The following is a 22,334-nucleotide window of genomic DNA, read 5'->3' as shown; positions in this document are numbered from 1 at the left end:
CCCCTAAATTTTTTCTCAGATCCTGCAACATTATATAAGATATTCACCAATGGGAAAGCTGCCCCTATATTAATTTTCACATCATCTGAAGAAGTTCTCAGTGATTGTTCCTAATTCACAAAATCCAAAACACTGGCAGATTATTATTTTAAGAAGTTTTGAAGGTCAAGGGTATGTAAACGAACTACATTAACTTGAAACATTTCTTTTTCCTACCATTCCTACCATTCATTAGTGCATTAGACAGTAAATACAGTTTGCCTAAGTCACCATCCTCAAATGCATTAAAAAGCTTTTCTAAAATCTTAGGGTACACACAAGTTCTGGCAGTACTCTATATAGAAAAATGTATGCATGGGATACATGTCAACTATACGCTAAGTATGATATAAAGTGCACACATAGGATGATATAACCAAGTGTAAGGATGATAGTAAAGATCTGCTAAATATAGGTTATTTGAATTATCACACATCCACAATCTTAAAAAAATATTCATGTAACTTTATTTCCCTTAAATCTTTCACAGAAAGAAATGGTTAGAATATCAAAGCCCAAGCTAGTGTCCATCAATTAGCTTATGCTAATTCTCAAGCTCATCGTGTTTCACAAATCAGAGCTACCTGTAATGTAGTTAGTAAAAATCAGATCTAAGAACTCAGATGTAATGATTGACATCAGTCTGTACAATTACCTAGTCCATTTTTTTCAGATACATGTTTCGTTCTTCCTTTTACTTCAACTAGAGAGGCATTCATATCTCCTGGATTTGAAAGCTGGGACTGTCCAATTTATATAATTTTTTTCCCTCATGTTCTTCAAGAATAATTTCAAGGTATAAAGTGGATACCATGCCTGAAGTTCCAAATCTTTTTTTAATGCACATTGTTGTAATATTACTTTTCTTCTTCTTAAAATAAATATCCACAAGTGAAATGGATCACATAACTAACTAGGTGACTTCGAGGGCTGAGAGTTCCAAAGCTCTTACTGCACATATTGTGGGATAGCTGAGACAGTTACATAAAAACAACCATGGGCTAACCTACACCTTCATGCTGTTTGCATGCAGTGGGTATTACACTCCGTAAGCAATGTCGTATTCTATGCAATTTAAGATATCGGAATCCTGATTTCATCTAAGTTTGGCTTAAAACTGAGTAGCAGGATGTTTTATTCCTATTATCACCTTTTTACTTAGTACTACTGTCAGTGCAGAACTTAAGTAACTCAACATGACAAATGTTTCTGTAGAAACCACAGGACATGCAAGTGCAGACCAAAAGCAGTAACCAGTTCCAACAGTTACCTCAAATCTAAAGATGAATAATGAGCTCACCTTTTATAGACATATTGCAGGTATGACAAAGACTTTTAGATATTTAGGGGTTTTTTTCATTCTCTTTGCATAATTGTGAAGAAAATGTATCTTCCTTAAAATTAAAGAGATTTTGCTCAGATTGTCTGACAAAACCTTTCACAGAGACAAACCACAGACAAAATAATTGCAAAACAAATAGTAGAGATTCCAAAGGCTGATTTATTAGATTACATATGGTACATAATGTATTTATCTAATTGAAACAATAAGGCATTATATTTACCTATTTGTAGATCTAAAAAATTACTTTTTTTTTCTTTCAAATGCTTACATGATCAGCACTAGCTGTACTAAAAACTGGAACCATTCAGCAGCAGTAGAAATGACTATAAATTCATGTTTCTTCCTTCCTCCTTTCTGGCCTTCATTTTCTCTCTTATTTTCTTCCTCTCAACCAGGCTGGCAACTCTACAGAGAGAAGATTAACACAAGTGCTCCCGAAAAAGAAATCTTTCCCAGCTCTACTCCTGCAAGGTGAAATTCAGTAAAGTCATACCTTACAAAACCTGTAGCAGGCACTGTTTTATGATTTGGGGACACATTTACAAGTTCATCTTAGTTTTGGCATGCTTAATAGAAAACACTGGTAAATGTCAATATGTTCAAATTTTTAAAATACCAGAACTATTTTAATTGCTGAAAATCACTCAAGTTTCATAGTGTCTTTTTGTTATTTTTGGTTATTCAAATGACACTAAAAGAGAATTTAATGAAGTAAATTCCTGTAAGAATTTAAAGTGCATCCCCTAGCTAGCTTATATCATTCATGTAGGAAACTTTGCCCAATAACCCAATTTACTAGGAGGGTTAAATGAAGCTGTTTCCAAATTTAATCATCTTTCAAGCTTTGACATTTTTCCAGTCCAGAATGACCTGCTCATTATAAATACATTTAAAAGACCCACAACGATGTTACAACATTTTATATTACCTTTTTGCATTTGCCAGAGTCTGTTCTGATGCTTTGCAAATAACAAAAAGAAAACGGATGTTTCTTAATACCTCTCAGTCATGGAAAATGGGCCTATGCAAATTCTGCAGCTCCCCAGGTAGCCTTATTCTTACCTTTTTATTATTAAAAAGAGGTGGATTTCCCAAAAGTTTCTTAACATACCCAATCAATTCTCTCTAAGAAACAGGAGTACTTGTAAGGCAAATCATGGGTTCCTAGACTCTTACAACTAAGATATATTTAGATTTTTCAGTAGGGTATGTGGAACAAAAAATTACACACATTCAGAAGCCATTCTTAAGCCAGAAGTCATCCTTTAAAAATCCTTAAAAATCAAGCAAATGTCTATTAAAAAACAGAAAAAAAAACAAACCCTGAATCTTTTCAACACAAATCTCTAAGTTTGGCAAACTGCCAGCAAATCTTAAAACAACTGACTCTTAGAAGCCTGCTTGGATGTCTGGAGTCCCTTGTGCTTCCTGCATCGCCATCACAGAATATTACTGTCAAGGCACAGCTAGCCAAAGTCTGCTATTCAAGCTATGGGTAAATAAGACACTTTTAGCAATAACCAGGACTTCCAGATTTATTGCCTAGAGCTGGTAGGCTGAAAAAGCCACAGAACTTGGTTATCGGCTCATAAGAAAAAGAGCTGGAGTCAAGCTGCTAAAAAGTATCATGGGAGTACAAAGTCTTGTGACTACGGAGTTTGTCAGTCATAAAAGCAATGGGAATCCTTGACTACAAGGCAGCAACATATGTCAAGATTCACGGCATGTTTCAGGCACCTGAAAAAAACATGTTACTCAGTAATGACAGAATTTCCATTCCTGTAGAGCCACATAGCAACTTAGCCAGTGTTTTCAGGACTAGTATTCTGGACAATATCTTCTGAAAGGCACTTTTTGGTTCTTGCTACTAGTCTCCATGGGTCTCAGTTTTACAGATCATGATAGCAGCACCAATCAGAACATTGGCAGGCATTAAAGTGGTGAAAACAACATATGAATTTTAAACTGAAGCTGTGGTCCACTGTTTAACTTGGAACCTACTCCTGATGGTCTGCATTCAACAGTGGGTCTTTATCTGCTTAAATGGTAAGAAAATTGGAAATATAAATAGTCTAATATTTCCTGTAAAGAACCACCTAGTGTATTTGGATTGAATTTTTTATTTTCTGAGAAAGAAAAGGTGCCATACAAATGGTCAAATTCCTGTGCAAGTTCTAAACATCTATTTAGATTATCCTGCCAGTGTATGCATTTTAGTAAGATTATAAAACACTCACAATACATCATTTATCAAACAGACAGGGTACCAAAGCTAGCCAAAAGCTTTAATGTAACATTGATTCCACAAATGGTTCACGATAGTGGCAGTTTATTCAGTACTTACAGAGGCCTAAAAGAAACTTTTGAAGCCAGAATTGTGCATTCAGTCACACAGTAACAAACAGCAAAGGGACCCATGAGCATAAACATAAGAATGCTCCAAGACTGTAAATACTCATGTGCCCAGTCTGTTGTGCTCACACAAACAAGAAGCTTTGAGCTTGAAACATCAGAACTGAATGCCTAAAAGAATGCAGAGAATAGAAGGATATTGCAGTGAGCATCCAGGGGAAAAAAACAGTCTGAAAACAACTGAAAATGGATAATATGCAGTTTGATTTGCAACAGTCATTTTAGTGTATACACTTTATAGCTAGGAGACAAATACTTTTCCTGTGACACTTAAAATTAAGAAAGCTGAGATAGCAGTAGTGGTGGCCTTTGTGGATATTCAGCCATGTCCTTGTTTCAGCTGGGATAGAGTTAATTTTCTTCCCAGTAGCTGGTATAGTGCTGTGTTTTGGATTTAGTATGAGAATAATGTTGATAACACACTAATGTTTTAGTTGTTGCTAAGTAGTGCTTACTTAGTCAAGGACTTTTCAGCTTACCATGCTCTGCCAGTGAGGAGGGGCACAAGAAGCTGGGACGGAGCACAGCCAGGACAGCTGACCCAAACTGGCCAAAGGGGTATCCCATACCATATGATGTCATGCTCAGTATATAAGCTGGGGGGGAGTTGGTCAGGGGACAGAGATCACTGCTCGGGGACTGGCTGGGCATCAGTCAGCAGTAGTGAGCAATTGCATTGTGCATCACTTGCTTTGTATATTCTTTTTAGTAGTAGTAGTAGTAGTAGTGGTAGTATTACTACTACTACTAGCTTACTTTATTTCAATTATTAAACTGTTCTTATCTCAACCTATGAGTTTTCTTACTTTTACTCTCCTGATTCTTTCCCCCATCCCACTGGAGGTGGGGGGGAGTGAGGGAGAGGCTGTGTGGTGTTTAGTTGCTGGCTAGGGTTAAACCATGACAAGCCACCAATTCTCTAATGAATCATCAGACCTGTACACTGCCATGTAGAAATAAGTTCAGTAACTGCAAATACAAGACTTTGAAAGCACAAAAGTCATGGTAGGACAAAAGCTTGAACTTCACTAAAAGAAATTTCCATATGTAGAACAAAATTTATCACAAAAAGCTCATGGAAATATATTCAGTGTTTTCATTACTGTGCAATATTAGTAATGTAAAATGAGTTTTACTGGGGCTACTTTAATAATTACTACAAACAATTTGTGACCATATAGCAACTTCTACCTGGCACACTTTGATAGATTAGTTACTTCAGCCCTAAAGCACACCCAGTGCTACCTAAAAGCTAAATAATATGCACATTAACTTGAGGCAAAGAAGTTCTTTCAGAAATGACACAGTGGCAGAGACAGGTATAGAGCCCAAGAAAGAAGATGAACAGGCAGTTAAACATACTGATTATCAACTCCTGAAACTGTTTCTGCACTGGCACAGCCCCTTTTACTGTGGTAGAATTAGTCCTAAATTGCTGTCATTGTAAAATCAGAATTAGCCCTACAAAAAGAAAGTAAGAAGAAAAAAAAAATCTCACTAATTCTTCAATTATGAGATTAAGAAAGATTGATTTTTCAGAAAAAAAAATACTCATAAAGGCATGTGGTCTGTCTAGTTTTAAGTCCCCTAAAAAGTACCTGATTCCACAATAAGAGTAGAAGAGTAGGCTTGCCAGCATCCTCTAAATCCTTCTTCCTCAACTGGCACTGAAATCCTCTTTGATTTCTTGAAATCTTTGGGGACCTAGTAGCTCACCTCTTCTTCAACAATATCATTTTTAAAAGGCTGTTGCTTCCCCCCCCTAAGAAATATCTTTATATTCAGCAATGCAAAGAGAGTAAGAAGCGTGGGAAGAGAGAAGAGTCTTCTTTGTCTCAAGTCACTGTCATCATAATTCATCACAATACCACCTAATTCATCCAAGTAAGGCTTTCCTCTTAACTCCCAAGACTCAAAGATTTGGAAGATGGGGAGAAAGGAATAGGTCATGGTGACCTGCTAAGTCTAACTGAAATTGCATTTTTGTCCCTAATTTCTCTTTCTTTCGGTCTTTCAACATATACGTTATTTAAATGAGTTCAAAGCTATTAAAAGTAAAGCCTTCCTGTTCTGTTCAGAATCCTGGAAAACAGGAAAACCACCTGTAGCACAACCTCTGATTTGTTATATCTACTGTAACTCTGCTCTTTTTTCCCAAGAATTTCTGTGACTGATCTTCCAAAAATTACAAGTAATTTTCTTGAAAAGCATTTCACACAAATTAGTGAGACTCTAATAGCTTTCTCTCCCATCTATCCACAGGATCTAAGAGGCATCCATGGGCATATATAGGACAGACAGTTGAAGAAATTGCCTCACTCTGCCATGCAAAGACGCAGAGAAGAATACACCTACACTTCTGTCACTCCAGTTCACAGCCAGGTAGCAAAGCACAGCCACCTGCTTGAGCAGTTTAATCTAAAGCCGCGTTTTCATACGTGCTTTAAGGCAGTGCTGTGCAAAAAAGGTGCCTCCCCTAGCACTTGTCATATCCTTGATCCCAGTCTGCACAACCTGAAGTGACTGCATGATGAAATGGATCAAAATTAAAACTTACCAGAAGAGGAGGACTGCTTCTTTTGCACGGGTATCCTGAATTGTTTTTGAATGCAGTTTCTCTGATTTCCAGTTAGTCAAATATGACTCTTCTGGGCAGTTTGATAATGTCTTGACTGAGTTCTCAAACAATGGTTTCTGATTCCAGATATATGATGGGGTTGAACTGCAGGCACCCATACATAGTGGGCAAAAATATGGAGTTAAGCTGTGGGGAAAAATGGAAGAAACTCAAAGTTAGATTTTTAAAGTTAGAGTAATAACTATGAAGTCTGTGACATTTCATTATAATATTTTGCAAAAATAGTATTGCACCATTTTATAACATTTTTTAAAGTAGGTATATCCTGGTTCTTGAACTTCTTTTCTTGTCCTTCACACTGTGACATTAAAACATGCTGTGAACATACTGTACACTAGTATTGTCCTTAAATGAGGCTGGATGATTTTCACAAAAGGAAATAAATTGTTATCTGATTGCAAAGACGATCTCAACAGTGGATGTGTTTCCTGCTGTTAGCTCACTTGGAATGTTCTTGGCTGAGAGTCAAGGTCATTCTAATCCTGGCAAAGCTAAAAAAAAAAACTAAAAAATGCTCATTGTCTTGCCTGCTTTTATAAAGTGAGAATGCAATCTCTTTTGAATGCTGTGAATTATGCTAACTCTAAGTTTAATTGAGTGTAATACTACTTGTATACATTATAATTAGAGGCAGCCTTGCTAGGGCACTGCATTGGGACACATGAGACCTGAGGCTCTGCTAACACTTCTCGAGGGCAGGGTTTGATTCACAATAATGTGGTTTAAGAGTGCTTACGTACAGGACAATCTTGATTTCATTGGAAGCCTTTAAATGCTTCTGAAACATAGTAAAGGATAAAAGAAATAATGTTTTCCATCATTTGGTGGCATTTGCATGCTGCTCTGAATCAGTATTAATAAAAAATAACTAGTCCATGTATGGGAACATATTAGCTCTGATGTCACTGTTATTGAAAAGAAAGACCAAGATAGAAAACACTTATGCTAGCTCATGGACCTTTATCTTTTTTTCTTTTTCTATTCTTCCCAAACTCTATATAGAAACAAGCAAAATTCTTAAATATTTTATCAAAAGAAATAACCTACTGACCCTAGCCTCCTCAATCTCATGCAAGTTTGGCAATTATTGTGTCAATCATTCATCATCCTTGTTTTCACTGCTAAACATGTTACCCCCAGCTTGTCCAAGGAGCCTCCTGTTCCCCTCCATTCCCATTCTTTTTGAAGATCTATTTTTGCTGGGAAAGTTGCTGACTAACCACAGCACATTTGAAGGGAAAACAGAAACAGTTTACAGGCCCTAGCAGGAGGGCTAAAGATGATCTTGAATAGCATATCAGCTTCCTTTAGTGTGTCATAATTGTGTCAACCACAGCAGGTCTGGAGAAAATAAGTATTCCTTTATTCTCTGTAGAGAGCCAGCAGCCCATTTTCAAGTACTGAAAAGTATAACTTTGTGAATCTTCAAGCTGCACCACTAAAAGCTAAAAAGAGCCCTTGCTTTATTATTACACCAGTTCCTGTTCTATTTTGGTCACATGGCTGAGGAAATCTTGAAGGAAAATAAAGGTTACCTCTTCCCTATTTCTCTCGGAAAAGCACCATTTAATTTGGTAGACAGGAACTACATTTGTTTAATTTCTTTAGCATTCCTTCCATTGAAAAATAAAATTTAAGGTGTTCAGGTTACTGTTGTTACAACAAACAGATCTATAGGAGGTTTATGTGGTTTCTTTACATTTACACAGAAGTTGTAAATTTAGCCCAGAGCTAGGTCTTTAGTAACTCTCATTCAGAAATTATGTCCTGCTAGCTAGATTCAGTTTCAGTTCCTCAGGGTTTTTTTTCTTCTAAAGGTAAGAAACTATAAGGGGATAAATGAAAAGCTCTATCAGATCAATTGACATCAGTTCACAATTCACCAGTGGAAAATCTAAGGTGTATAGTTTCAGAACTGTCTACCCGTAAGGGCCTTCAAGTTAATTAAAAGTTGAAATGAAAGAAAAAAGATGTTGTTGTTGTTTTAATTACAAAAGCTCTATGCAAATCTCTGTTCTAGTGGATTCAACTGAATACCTTGAAATTTACTTTCAAGAATTTAAACAGCGAGTGCCTCAAGTTCACATTGCTTGTTCTTGGGATAAAGGCTTTCTTTCTGTTTCAGCTTTGAGAATAGCAAAGGGAATTTACTTTCTTTAATAGACAAAATGTCTTGACAAATGTCCAGACCCTGGTGGTTGATTTAAATTGTATTTACATGAGCACAGTCCTGAGGAAACATCACAGATTGTCAGGTTTTAGGGCCTAGGCTGTGGTGACACCTTTTTTTCAGTACTGCTCTATCAGACATATTCCAAACTTAGAACCATTGTGATGGTCCTACACTAGAGGACTTGACAAGCCAAAGACTACCTTCAATCCCCCTATGCTTTATTAGATTAATTTTAACTTCACTATACCTCAAAAAAAATCATATAAAGGAGTATGCTACTACCCCTCTCTCAATCACCTTGTTTTTCTTCAGAAATGCACGGAAGGAATACAAATAAAAACTGTGTTAGCATAGAAGCAAAGAACAAAATTCTAAAGTCCTACTGATTAAAACTTCAACACAGTGTTTTGCAGTAATTTTTCATGATACATATTCAATTATTAGATCTTAATTCTTCCCTTGACAAGCAAGAAACAGGATTACTAATCCAATTTTTTTTTTCCCCAACAAAACACATTCCAAATATTGTGCTGCTGGATTTCCCTCATAGCAACAAAAGGTGAAGGAAGCATAGAAGGGAACTAGATTTGCCAAATGGAGCATGTAAACAGAACACTTAGCGGCCTTTCAATAAAAGATAGAAAACTAATGCTTCTCTCCCTACTGGCTCAGAGAACAATACAATTGCTGCCATTGTAAGGATTTCCAGGATTAGTACAGGAATTATGTTTCAAAACACAAAGCTTAAATCATTTTTGGAAAAAAATAATAAGTATAATTTTTTCTATCAATGTCAATCTTGGAAGAAAAAAAAGTAATTCAATAAATATTTGGTTGAAAAAGAGGAAAAAAAAGAGTAAAAATATTCAAGAATGCTCGATGTACCTATTTTCTCCATAAAGACAGCAAGAAAACTTCCATTTACCACACATATGGAAATTCTATAATTAAGGTATATGGGTACAACTGCAAGCTGAAATAGAAGACTGTTCAAGCACAACCTTAAGGAGCTCAGAGTCTTCTCTTCTCCCCCAAAGTACTGTATTCCTAAAATCTAAAATATCCTCTTTAATGAAGCGTAAACTTCAAAACAACAACAAAATGCACTTACCTTACAATTAGATCAAACTGTTTTTTCAATTCCATTCCACCTAATCTGTATCAAAGTACTTCTAATGATTTTCTTTGTAACCAAGTAAGCAGTAAATTAATTCCACAGATCAAGCTATAGAAAAGTTGTATTTTGTACTCTGAATACCATTCTTTTATACAAGAAAGTATGAATTACATGAAATGCTGCAAAATCCCCTATTTCACCACTGTTAACGTTTCTGGGAATTTATATTAATAATAGATAGCTATTCATAGCATATATTTCATACTAATGTTAATATCATAATAATATTGATATTCGATATTGATAATATATTTGAAAGGGTTTGATATTGATATTGCTCAAATAAGTGATATGATGGCTTATCCAGATATAGGCAAGCAAGAACTTGTTTTGATAAAAACAGCCAGTCACACAACTGAAAATGTACAGAGCCATGTACGGCTCTTTCACTGAGATACAAAATGTAATAAATAAAATAAAATCCATTGTGCAAAATAAGCTTCTCTTTTGAAAAGACAGACAGTTTGGCACATTGCGTTTAACCCATGCAAAGGTGCTTTTTCCTGTTAAACTCATTTTAAGATAAGTATGCTATTGTCACATTGCATGTTAGACTGGACTGTTCTTGTCTTCCAAGTGGAGACTATTGGCTTCCCTTAGGTTCTCAGGCCCCTATATGTTGAACTCTAGAATACCAGTTCTTCACCCTTTCTCACTCTTGTAAAAGCTTGGAAACACCTGTGCCACTGTACTTATGGTTACCTTCTCAATTAGGAAAAAAGATACGTTCAAGTCACAGCATGTTGTTATTTACATGGATAGAACAAATGTCAGTAGTTATTCACCCAATTCCAACCACATCCTCCAATGTTAATTTTAAAAGTAACTTTTTAGTTCCTATTATATCACTCCTAAAATATACAAGTGTTGGTAGGAGCAGAAATCAGGTCCAGCTAGGAAACCTGATCTATTATTCTTCATTCTTTTTTCCCAAGAGAAAAATATAAATTCCCCCTTGTACAGGTAAGTTGGGGAATATATGTCTCTTTGGTACAATTTGCTATTTTATATGGCTTGACTCAAAACTAATTCACAAAAATTACTTATGATGTAATGAAATTCTGTATTGGAATTTTTGCAATTTTTAGAACAACTTGTCCTTAATTTCAAAAATTTCTGTAAGCTATAGTTTTTTATTAATTCCTTGTTTTATTGTTTCATTAACAGCTTAGTTTATTTTTAATTACTACAGGAGTTTTTAAGCTGTGGTTGCTTTCTTTTGAAGCTGCGGAGAATTTTCTTACATCCATTAGCAAAGCATCAAGTCATGTCACATCGCTGTAAGTCCACCAGACTATTAATTTTAAACTGCACTGTGTTCATTCTCAAATACTGTTTTATAATCAGATACCAAACAATGAAATTGGAGAACTCCAAGAATGATTGTCAAGTCTGTAATTAGTGGTCGGACTGAGCATGGAAATTTACTGACCTGTACAAACAGCCTTGACTCAACAACATCCTGCTTGCAATAATATGAAAAGTATGCAGGGGAAACCAAGTTTGTGATCCCCTCTGCAGTCACACTTGGAACATGTATGTGTGCTTTATCCATCTGGTTGATTACAAAACCGGCAAATCCATTATTTTAATCTCTCATTTCCTTCTAGAAAGTGACATTTACTTCTAGGCAGTGATCATGACAAGATCCACTGTATAGATCATCATAAAAACCTCCAATGAAAGCAAGAAAGTCACATTCTGTATAGAGCTCTGTTAAACAAGCTTATATATGTGTTAAAGAATATGGGGTTAAAGAATGGAATTAAGCAGTAAACAGCACTCAAACATAGAAGAAGCTAGAATGGAGAAACGAAGATCTGTAAAGAAAGGCCATTTAGATGGAATATGATTACGTATAACCACAGGTCAGTTAGAATAGAATTATATTTACTTTCTTTCATAAGGAGTAAAACTACCTTTCTTCTAAGTTTGTAAGTGAAAAAAAAAACCATCATCCCACTTGTAATTCAGAACAGAAACAAAAGTCTCACAGACTTCCTAATGGAAGACAGGCCCAGAAGAACATCCTCTGCCAGCTTCTGCTCATTTAGTTCAGTCCAGTTCCACAGATCAGAAAAGATTTGCAAAACTAAACTGAACACTATACTACATTCTGAAAAAAAACGAAACTGAGGGTATCATCTTACCCCACTCTTTTAACTGAATACCTGATTTTATGAAGCTGTCATCATAAATGCAGTACAGTAATATTTGTGTTAATAAAGACAGATGACAACCATTTCTCTACAAGTTTCTGAGAATCTGAGTTTAAAAAACTCTATCATATTTTCTCAGGAAGAAGTTAAAAAAAAAAAACCTTACAAATCTTAAAAAGCTGAAGATGTTAGAATTGTTCTTATAAGAATACAGAAGATTTCAAGGTGGCTGCTAAGAAGTTTGAAATTTTAAAAGCCAGAATAAAATGCCAAAGAAGATAATAAGGTGGGAAAGGCTTAGAAAGGAAGGCTACTGTCTTAGGGCTAGATTTGTGTCAACATCCCTTAACAGTGGACAACACAAAGTGGACAATGGCCCTAGAGCAGGCATCCATATCTGCACTAGCTAGAGGGAGTAATTCATTTAATGTATGTCGTTTCAAATGTGCACCACATCAAATACTGTAAGCTAATTGGTATCGTGAAGAAAAACAATAAAGCCAGCACTCTACCTGTTCTTTTTTCTCTTGGATGGCCAGCTACTTTTATTGAGAAGCCTTTGAGGCACAGTCCACGTCATCCCCAGAATCAGTTCTTAAAGAAAATACACAAAAGGGAAGGGAGGTCCATATTTTAAAACAGTTATTTAAGAGATGATATGTGTTCTACATCAAATATCTTTCTGGAAATAAGGCCACTGTTTAGTATGTTGGAAAAGTAGGAAGATCAAGACACATCATTTAAAGGGTAAATGTGTGAAACCAGGTTGCTTTCTCCCAACACTTGGTATTGGAAATTACTTCCCAACATGCCTGGTATGTTTTAACTGAAAAGTTATCTGTGAACCACTAAAACCCCAACTGTGTTACCAAAGCCCATGGTAATATAAAGAATCACTATAGAAACTACTTAGAAAAGCATGATTGACACCAGTTTTGTTTATAGTTGCCAGTTAATCTTATCTAGATTCAAGTAGTAAATAGATTTTTCATAGAAAATATGAAATGCAACTTGTAGATGGAAAGTAATATCCACATTTTTCAAAGTGCAGCTTTGAGCTGGGCCTTTAATAGCACCTTGCCAAATGCCAATCTCACATCTGAAGATGAGAGAAGACAGGTGAGGGTGAAGAGAGATTTTGATCATACTGAAATAATTTTGAAATAACTGAAGTCAATGCAGTTATACTGACACATCTGGACGCATAATACATTTGCTTTAAAGGCTTATACATACTTATTTTGATACAATATAAATTCAGATGTTGCAAACTTTTATTCTTGTACCTTGTGAATTCCACATATGTATAGCACGTGAAGGCTGAAGAACCAGAATTCACTGCTGTGGGATGCTCCACACTTTGTGCTCTACCTTTCATACAGCTCTAAGTCTATAACCTAAATCAGCTGTTTTGTAAAACCCGTCTGCATCCTAGTATAGTGGACTACTAAAAAATTAAGCTGCAGGCTGCTTTTGATGGACCAGTTGCAGGCCTTTCAACATCCTTACAGCATACACATGGTAGCTCACTGATGAATAGACTGAATATGCTATGGAATCTTTGTGTCGCTGTTTCAGACTTTGGGGCTATAGAGTTACCTAGCTGATACTCCTGGCTAAGACCATCTGTTTACAAAGTGGGTCAGAAGGTCAAATCTGCTTCTAATATCCTGTTGATGAAATTGTGTTCAAAATGGAGTTAAATACATTTAGTGCCAACTCTTTGTAAGAAAATAATATAGCCACTTAAATAAAATGTATTCTTTCAATGTTAATACCTTTCACTAAATTTTTCTCAAGTCATTTTGTATTTAGGAATCAAATGTGCTTTTTAAAATAACTCACTACACATTTTGTTAAGAAAATATTAGAAAGAACACCAAACCACAGCCCTCAAAAAGCCATACATAATTGTATATTCAACAAGAACAGTCAATTAATCCAATGAATGAAAAGACAAATAAAACATAAGAAGCATTGGAATGAACATTACAATGGAGATTCCTTTCTATTCAGAAGGTGAGCAATCAGAATATAGTAAAAGCAACACTACTCATTTTTTAACATCCCTATCAATTGTAAACTGCTAATATTTAATTCCTAGGCAAAGTAGTGAACTGAGAATTAAGTTTACCACCTCACTATACATACAGAGCTGTTTTGTTTTGGGACTGCCTACTCAACACATTGTGAGTTTTTAGAAAATTATAAACATATATTCTGTAAGAGTTCGTGAACAGTAGCTCAAATTAAAAATATATCAGAGATATAACTTTAAAATAATCTCTGAAATTTTTATAAGGGAAGAAAGGTGTTTGTATTGGATATTCCCCACTAAGTGATTTTTTATATGTATAATCTCTATAATGTCTGTTGGTTTTTGTAACCAATTAGGTTCAAAAATCTTCTTTTGTGCCTTCCTAAAAAGTCTGATTTTCAAATGTATCCATTAGCTTGACTAATTTCAGTGGAAACTGCTCTAGCATTTATCTTTTTTTGTTGCTGTTGTTAAATTGGACAAGTGTTTTCAAATAACTAAATGCAAATTGAGAGCCCAACATTGCATACTCATGATATAAAAAGTCTCATCAAATAGAGGGGAAATTTTAATTTTCAGTTTCTTTCTGCAGCAGTGAAGCTTGTAGTCATTCCCCTATTTCATTAAAGGCCCACCAATTGCAAACATGGCTAGTTTGGGAACATTATCCAGAATCATTCATAGGCCTACACCTTAAATTAATGCAGAAGGAAAAATGAAAGGGGCAAAGGAAGGGGAAGGGGAAAGAGGGGGAAAGGGGGAAAAGGAGCGAAGGGGAAGAAAAAGGAGAGGGAGAGAGGGAGGAGAAAAAGGGGTGAAGGGAAAGGGAAAAGAACAAAGGAAAAACAAAAAGAAACCAAAAAAGAAAGCTGAGGAATGCACCAGAAATTATACAACATTCAGGACAGATTGTCCCTGAAATTCATTCACTCTGCCGTAAAATGTAGACAATATAACCTGTTACAACCCCTGTGATGGGGCCTGCTGAGGCTCAGTGAGTTAAATGTCTGTCAAGTATCTTTCAGATGTTCAACAGAAGGTTCTGTATGGATGAAAAAAGACTCATGTTCACACCATTCCACTTCCTGGTGTTACCTCAGGAGAGCCACTCCTTTCCCTGTTTATACTTGTGTCCGGCGTTACTCCATTCCAGGGGCAGAATCTGGCATAATGTTCATGTTCAGTTTCATGCCGTTAATGATTGCCCAACGCTCCAATCTAACTAGATCCTTCTGCAAAGCCTTTTGTCCCTCGAGAAAGTCAACAGCACCTCCCAGTTTAGTATCATCAGCAAACTTTCTAAGGGTGCATTCAACTCCTGCATCCAGATCGTTGATAAAAATCTTGAACAGAACTGACCCTAGAATTGAACCCTGAGGAACACTGCTGATGACTGGTCACCAGCCAGATGTAGCCCCGCTGACTACAACCCTTTGAGCTCTGCCCTTCAGCCAGTTCCTCACCCAGAGCACCATCTACTGCTCATCTTACAGTTGGACAACTTGTCCAGAAGGATGCTGGGAGGGACAGTATCAAAAGCTTTACTAAAATCCAGAGGAACTACATCCACCACCTTCCCTTCATCCAGCAGGCAGGTGACCTCATCATAGAAGGGTATCAAATTAGTTAGACAGGACTTTCCCTTTGTGAACCCATGTTGACTGTGCCTGATGATTTTCTTTAAATGTCTTTCAATAGCACCCAGTATGTTTTTCTCCAAAATTTTTCCAGGAACTGAGGTTAGACTAACAGGTCTGTAGTTTCCTGGGTCTTCCCTCACACCCTGCTTGTAAATTGGCATAACATTGGCTAGCTTCCAGTCAGTGGGGATCTCCACAGACTCCCAAGACCTTTGGTAGATGATTGAGGGGGGACCTGCCATAACATCCGCTAGCTCCTTCAGCACTCTGGGATTAATCCCATCAGGCCCTATGGATTTGTGAACATTCAGCTGACACAGCTGGCCCCTTACAATTTCAGTGTCCACAATTGGAAAGTCACTGTTCCCACATTTGTGGTCCTCCAACTCAGGGGAAGAGGCAGCCCAAGATCTATCAGTATTATTAAAGACTGAGGCAAAAAAAGCATTAAATGCCTCTGCTTTTTCTTCATTCCTATTTCTCAGGTGACCATCTTCAAGAAGTATTGGTCCAATGTTTTCTTTAGACCTCCTCTTGCTTTAAAAAAGCCTTTCTTGTTGTCTGACACAACACTGACCAGTTTCAACTCTAATTGAGCTTTGGCCTTTCGTGTCTTCTCCTTGCATATGTGAAACAGATCTCTGTAATCTTCCTGCGAAGCCTGACCTCGCTTCCAGAGATCATACAATTTCTTTTTCCTCTTGAGCTCCATGAGGAGTTTCCCTGTGCTGGTTTTGGCTGGGATAGAGTTAATTTTCTTCATAGTAGCTACTATGGGGATATGTTTTGGATTTGTGCTGAAAACAGTATTGATAAGACAGGGATGTTTTCGTCACTGAGCAGTGCTTACACAGAGTCAAGGTCTTTTCTGCTTCTCACACCACCCCACCAGCGAGTAGGCTGGGGGTACACAAGAAGTTGGGAGGGGACACAGCCAGGACAGCTGACCCCAACTGATCAAAGGGATATTCCATACCATATGACGTCATGCTCAGCATATTAAGTGGGGGGGAAAAGAAGGAAAGGGGGGATGTTTGGAGTTACGGCATTTTGTCCTCCCAAGTGATCGTTACGCATGATGGAGCCCTGCTTTCCTGGAGATGGCTGAACACCTGCCTGCTGATGGGAAGTAGTGAATGAATTGCTTGTTTTTCTTTGCTTGCATGCGCGGCTTTTGCTTTAGTTATTAAACTGTCTTTATCTCAACACACGAGTTTTCTCACTTTTACTCTTCTGATTCTCTCCCCCTTCCCACTGCGGGGCAGTGAGTGAGCGGCTGTGTGGTGCTTAGCTTCCAGCTGGGGTTAAACCACAACATCAGCCAAGCCAGTCTTCTACCCCTCTTGCCTGAGTTACAACACAATGTAGGGATTGCCTGCTCTTGTGCTTTTAAAAGGTGGAAAGGTATACTTTTAAAAGTTTTCATACTTTTGTGATTCATTGTACGTGAATTATTACAGAGCCCAAGCCAGCAATGGGCTCCCTGTTTTTCAAGGTGTTCCCGTGATGCATGGTGTGGATGTCAGACGTATGTTCCGTATCCTGTTCAGAAAGGCTGTCCTGCTTTTGAAAAGGTGTTTGGAAATTGTTAAGCCACGCACTAGAAGCGCCACTCAAGATATTGCAAAAAACATGTTTGGACATGTTTTCAAGGTTGTGAACCTTGGAAACACCCTCAAATCAGGAGGGTTCAGGACTTGCTTATATTCAAAGAAAAAGCCTTAAAAGAAAGAGAGGTGTGTCATGCCCCCAGAGGAAATGTCCACCCCAGCCCTTTAAAATGAAAAAGCAAGGTTGGGCATCAGACAGCAGTCTGACCAGGACAAGAAGAAAAAGAATAACAAGCTAGGCCAAACAGTGCAAAAGAGACAGAAAACCAGAGAAAGAGGTCCCTTTCTACCTCTAGAAAAAGGAAATATATTTTTAAGGGGATGGCTTTGGTTCATGGCTGCTCAGGAGAATGTACCAAATACAAGATGGATTTGTTTGAAGTGTCCTCAACGCAGACCAGCATTGAGAAAACCCTGTTTATTGAGGTGCCTCCACTTTCCACTATTGTAGAGTCTGCACCTCTGGACTTTTTCATAGCTGGGAATGGTGAAGATTACATAGATATGAACAATACTCTGCAAGACTGTAAAAGCTGACAGGTCCAACCTCAGAGCTGGTGAGGCTGTGGGCCTCATGAATTACCTGCTGGCCCCTAGTTTCAGCCAGATGGATATTATGCTGGGGGATCAACTGGTAAGCCAGAGCAACAACTGCTACCCCTACTGCACCTTCCCTGAGTTGCTTCTCAACTACAGCCGTGACATGCTGTCCACACACTTATCCATGGGGCTGTTCTACAAAGACCCAGTCAGGCAGCAGGAAGCAGTCATGCTGGATGGTACGGGTAATGAGGGGTTTAGCCAACACTTGGCTCTGACAGCCCACAGTAGAAGGACTGAACTACTGGGACCCCTCCACAGCGATCTGTTCTTTCAAGACAAGATTTTTTTGGACAACATGGATGTAAAAATTAAGCTGACAAGCAGCAAAGACAGCTTTTGTTAAAGGAGCTGCTCAGCAGCACGAGCCTGCAAGCTACCTTGCCTTGCTGTTTGTTAAGAAAGTGCTAGTGATGCCTGGCGTGCATTTGAGGCATGCTGAGGCATTACTTACGGCTAACGCTGAATACCCAGTGGACTGAGTGGGCATGAAAGCGTTCAGCATATAAGCCAGCAGTCATGTCAGCAACCAGGAAATTTTGTTACTCCAGCTGTGAGGGTATGTATTTCCACCAGCCCCACCTCCCACATCCCAGAGAGCTACAAGGGCCTCACCAGTTGTACGGTAAAGCTCAAGCTGGTGTTTTGTGGACACATTCTGGCTCTGGCATTGCTGGGCAGCGTGATATAGAAGCCCCCATCTGCCTTCCATCTTTTCCCCCCTTCTATCCAACTGCTGCTTCCACCTATTAAAATTTCTGGGGCCAGCAATGCCAAGTAACTAGCTGTTTCTTCCTTTCCCTTTTGCAATGATGATTTCAATTTTGTAGATTCTGTCCCTATTGGGATTAACTTGTTACAGTTCTTTAGGGTAAAATGTCCCCTCTATTGCTTCGTGATCATAGTCTATTCAGCAGTATCTGTCCCCTTCTCACAATTTCAGCTACTATGAAAATTTCATCTTTGAACATGTGCTCATAACCTTTCCCAAATTCCTTATTTGTTCTAGACACCCTGCATGGTCTCCCTTTTTAAGCAGAGGTGCAAATTCTTTAATTTTAAATATAGCCCCATATACGGTTTTCCAAACCCTTGCACAGTTTGAAGTGTTCAAATCCACAAGCCTGGCTCTGATAGTTCTGCAGAAGCTCTTTATAAACTCTGACAACACATCAGTGTGTGCTGTAAAATATCTCCGCATCTTGGTTTTGAGCATCCTGTGAAAATGCTCCATGACAAAGGTTTTTACTTCATTATTAGTAACAAAATGGTGAATGTTACACTGCTTTAAAAGCTTGTTTAAAGGCCGCTTTAAAATTTTTTTTCCACAGTCGGTCTGTAATTTCTGAGGCTTGCGCCCCTTGCTAAAGGGCCCCTGGTTTGCCTTTTGCCATGGCCCAGGCATGACTGGATAAGATGTCTATTACTGTTAAGATGTACTTAATACAATTGTTGTGTTTGGAAAATTATTGCATATCCACCAAGTCTGCCTGCCACTGTGTATCTACCTCTGCCACAATCACCTTGTTTCTTTCAAAGTGCTTTCTTCCAGCCTTGTATAAGTTGTAAGCACCCTGACTTGCAAGCCATGTTGCCACTTGTCTTCTTGGCAAGATTTTCCCCTGCCCACTTCTTTCCTGTATACTTGTCCCTTGCCAAGAATCGTGCCATGTTCATGTGCAAAAGGAAAATTAAATAAAATTATCAAATGTATGCTCAGCCTAACCTGCTAATTTTGTGCACTTTGAAATTTTCACAAGAACTTCAGAGGTTTGTGAATATTCTGGAAATTTTGTTCCAAGTTTCCAGATTTGTATTTTGCATGGCTTAGTAAAGCCTCTAGTTACAATTCAGGCCAACTTCCTGTCTGACGGCATGCGTGATTAGGCAAGAGCTGTCAACTGTGCGGTTTTAATTCTGTTGTTGTTGTTATTGTTGTCAAGAAAACTTTGGAACTTTATTCAGAACACATTTCTAGTGTTTTGGTTTTTTTGTTTGTTTGTTTGTTTTTGTTTTTGTTTTTTTTTAAGCACAGTCTATTAAATCATAAGATTATTTTTTCTTAAATCTTCCTGTCAGAGTAAGAAGTTAATATTCAGATATATGACATTCAGTGTTCTCATTGGGTGCTGATTTGCCATCTGAAAACCAGAAAACAGACAAATTTTCCTAAGGATGAAGGTCTGATGGAGGCATTTCCACAGTCTAGAACAGAAATAACACAGAATGAAAGATAACTTGTGAAATATGATACAATTTAGGGGGGACAAACTGTTCTGAGTTTAGGCTTCCTCAACACCTCCTGGTTGCTTTCTCCAGGCACTCACAGCCATACACTCACATTCTGGCAGGAGGACTCCAGGATAACATGGGATAAAAGGACCAGAATATATGTCTTTCCCTTAACATAATTCATAAATACCTATCCTCCAAGTGAGTATATAAGGTTTTTTGTACATGTGTTGCATAAATGTAGTATATAAGTACCAGCTGGAGTTGGATATTGAATACAAATCACCGCACCTCATTCATTATGCAAACTCTTGAGAACCTTACTAATAAAAAATAGTAATAATAAAAAAATTCATTACATTGAAACACATAAGTAAAACAAAACATGGCTGAATTTTGTCTTGCTCCAAAAATAACAATAACTAAATATTTCATATACACTAACATTCATAAAGGATAGAATCACCCTGTAACATGCACATTATACCTTTAAGTCTTTTACAATTGCCAAAGAAGAAACTTTGTACTGGAAAAATCTTCGTTAAAACAAGTTATGCCATTTTTCCTTTTGTTGCATAAAGAACAGGACAAAATGAGAGCTACTAGCCTCAACCTTCCCTTAACAATTAAAGACTACTTACATCTATTTTCAACTCCTAGACAATGATAACCCACAGACAATGACAGAAGAGCCACATCTGATGTTTGTTAGCCAACATTAAAAAAATAATAATACAACTGAGATCCAACACAGAAAACTCTCTACCTAAGGTCATCTACAGCAAATAACCATACTATCATAGAGTGGATGAAAGGTGAATGAAATTCTAAGTGATTTTTGTCCATGGTATTCTAAATCAGTTACCTGACATTGCAATTACAATAGCGAAAACATCTACTTGGCTTAAAGATTTTACAGTTATTAAAGAAGTATTTCAACAAGACAGTATTGCTTCAGCTGTGTTGCTTCAGCAATAAGCCTTACATATAGTTTGTCTGCTTGCCACCTTTTTATTCCTGCTCATGTACCAAATAGGTCCCTTGTTCTACCATACCCATTATTTGTCAGGCAGTATTATGAATTAATCTACAATAAGATTTGGAAACTGATCTCTATTTAAAAACAAAACCAAAAACCTTCAGTTTACCGATACAGACACAGCCTGAGAAAGTGCCACAGTGCTGACAAAGCGCCACAGTACTGGAAGGACTGGTGTGTGCCAAAAGAGTTTATTGTTGACAAAGTTTTGCTGCATAACCTATTTGTTTATCTATATGGACATTGCTCCATAACCTAAGTAAGTAATATCTTAAAAAAAAAAACAAGCCATTGTTGGGTTCGCAACTTTACATAGGCTTGATTAAAACTAAAAATCCCATCTTCCAGTTATTTGCAAATCTAGTTCTCTTATTTTTAGTCCCCAGATTTCTTTGGCAGTTTAAAATCTAATGTAATTCATCTTCATCTTTTCCACAGTCTGTGGAAAAATGAAAGTCCTGGGAAGGGATGAATTTTTACATATCCTCTCCAACTGCAATTAATTTTTTCAAAATCCAACAGAAAGGTGATTATTTTTCACACTGAACATTATTAGGTATAGAAGTTCCTTTTAAAATTAATTTTTCATTTCTAAATTTAAAAAAGTGTCTTGCAAGTTGAAGAAATACTGTATTTTACCCTGTGCTACCTCTAGCACGGCCCACTGACTATGGAAGAGATCCTACGATTCAAATTCAGGCACCAAATTTAGAGAATTCTAACATTCAGTAGTGTAAATATCTCCATGAAAAAATATTTTTGAGAGAGAATAAGGGTGGATATTTTGGATATTTTCAGGCTATGCTGCAATATACAGGACTAAGATTTTACTGGTGACCACTTTCCCATCTAGCCACCTACCGTGAGCATTGCAATAGATTCCCTTTTCAATACCATGAAGGTGTCTGAAATATGTAATCAGTTTAAAAATTACCACAAATACTTTCAGAATTTTTAAGGGGAAGAAATCTTCACTGGAAAATTTGATAAAAGGTATCTAATAATAATTTCAGAACTAACTAATGAGACAATGTAATGTTTCAGGGTGCTAAGGGATATTTTGGATATTTTCAGGGTGCTAAGGATATTTTGGATATTTTCAGGGTGCTAAGGATATTTTGGATATTTTCAGGCTATGCTGCAATATACAGGGGTATATCACTAATGCTAAGGGGTATATCACTAATGCTGCTTATGTTTTTTGTCAGACATTCAGATAGATAGACTAAGAT

This window comes from Calonectris borealis, chromosome 2 (genome assembly GCF_964195595.1).
Source record: "Calonectris borealis chromosome 2, bCalBor7.hap1.2, whole genome shotgun sequence".
In the NCBI taxonomy this organism is placed as follows: Eukaryota; Metazoa; Chordata; class Aves; order Procellariiformes; family Procellariidae; genus Calonectris; species Calonectris borealis.
Note: the sequence above shows the minus strand (reverse complement) of the source record.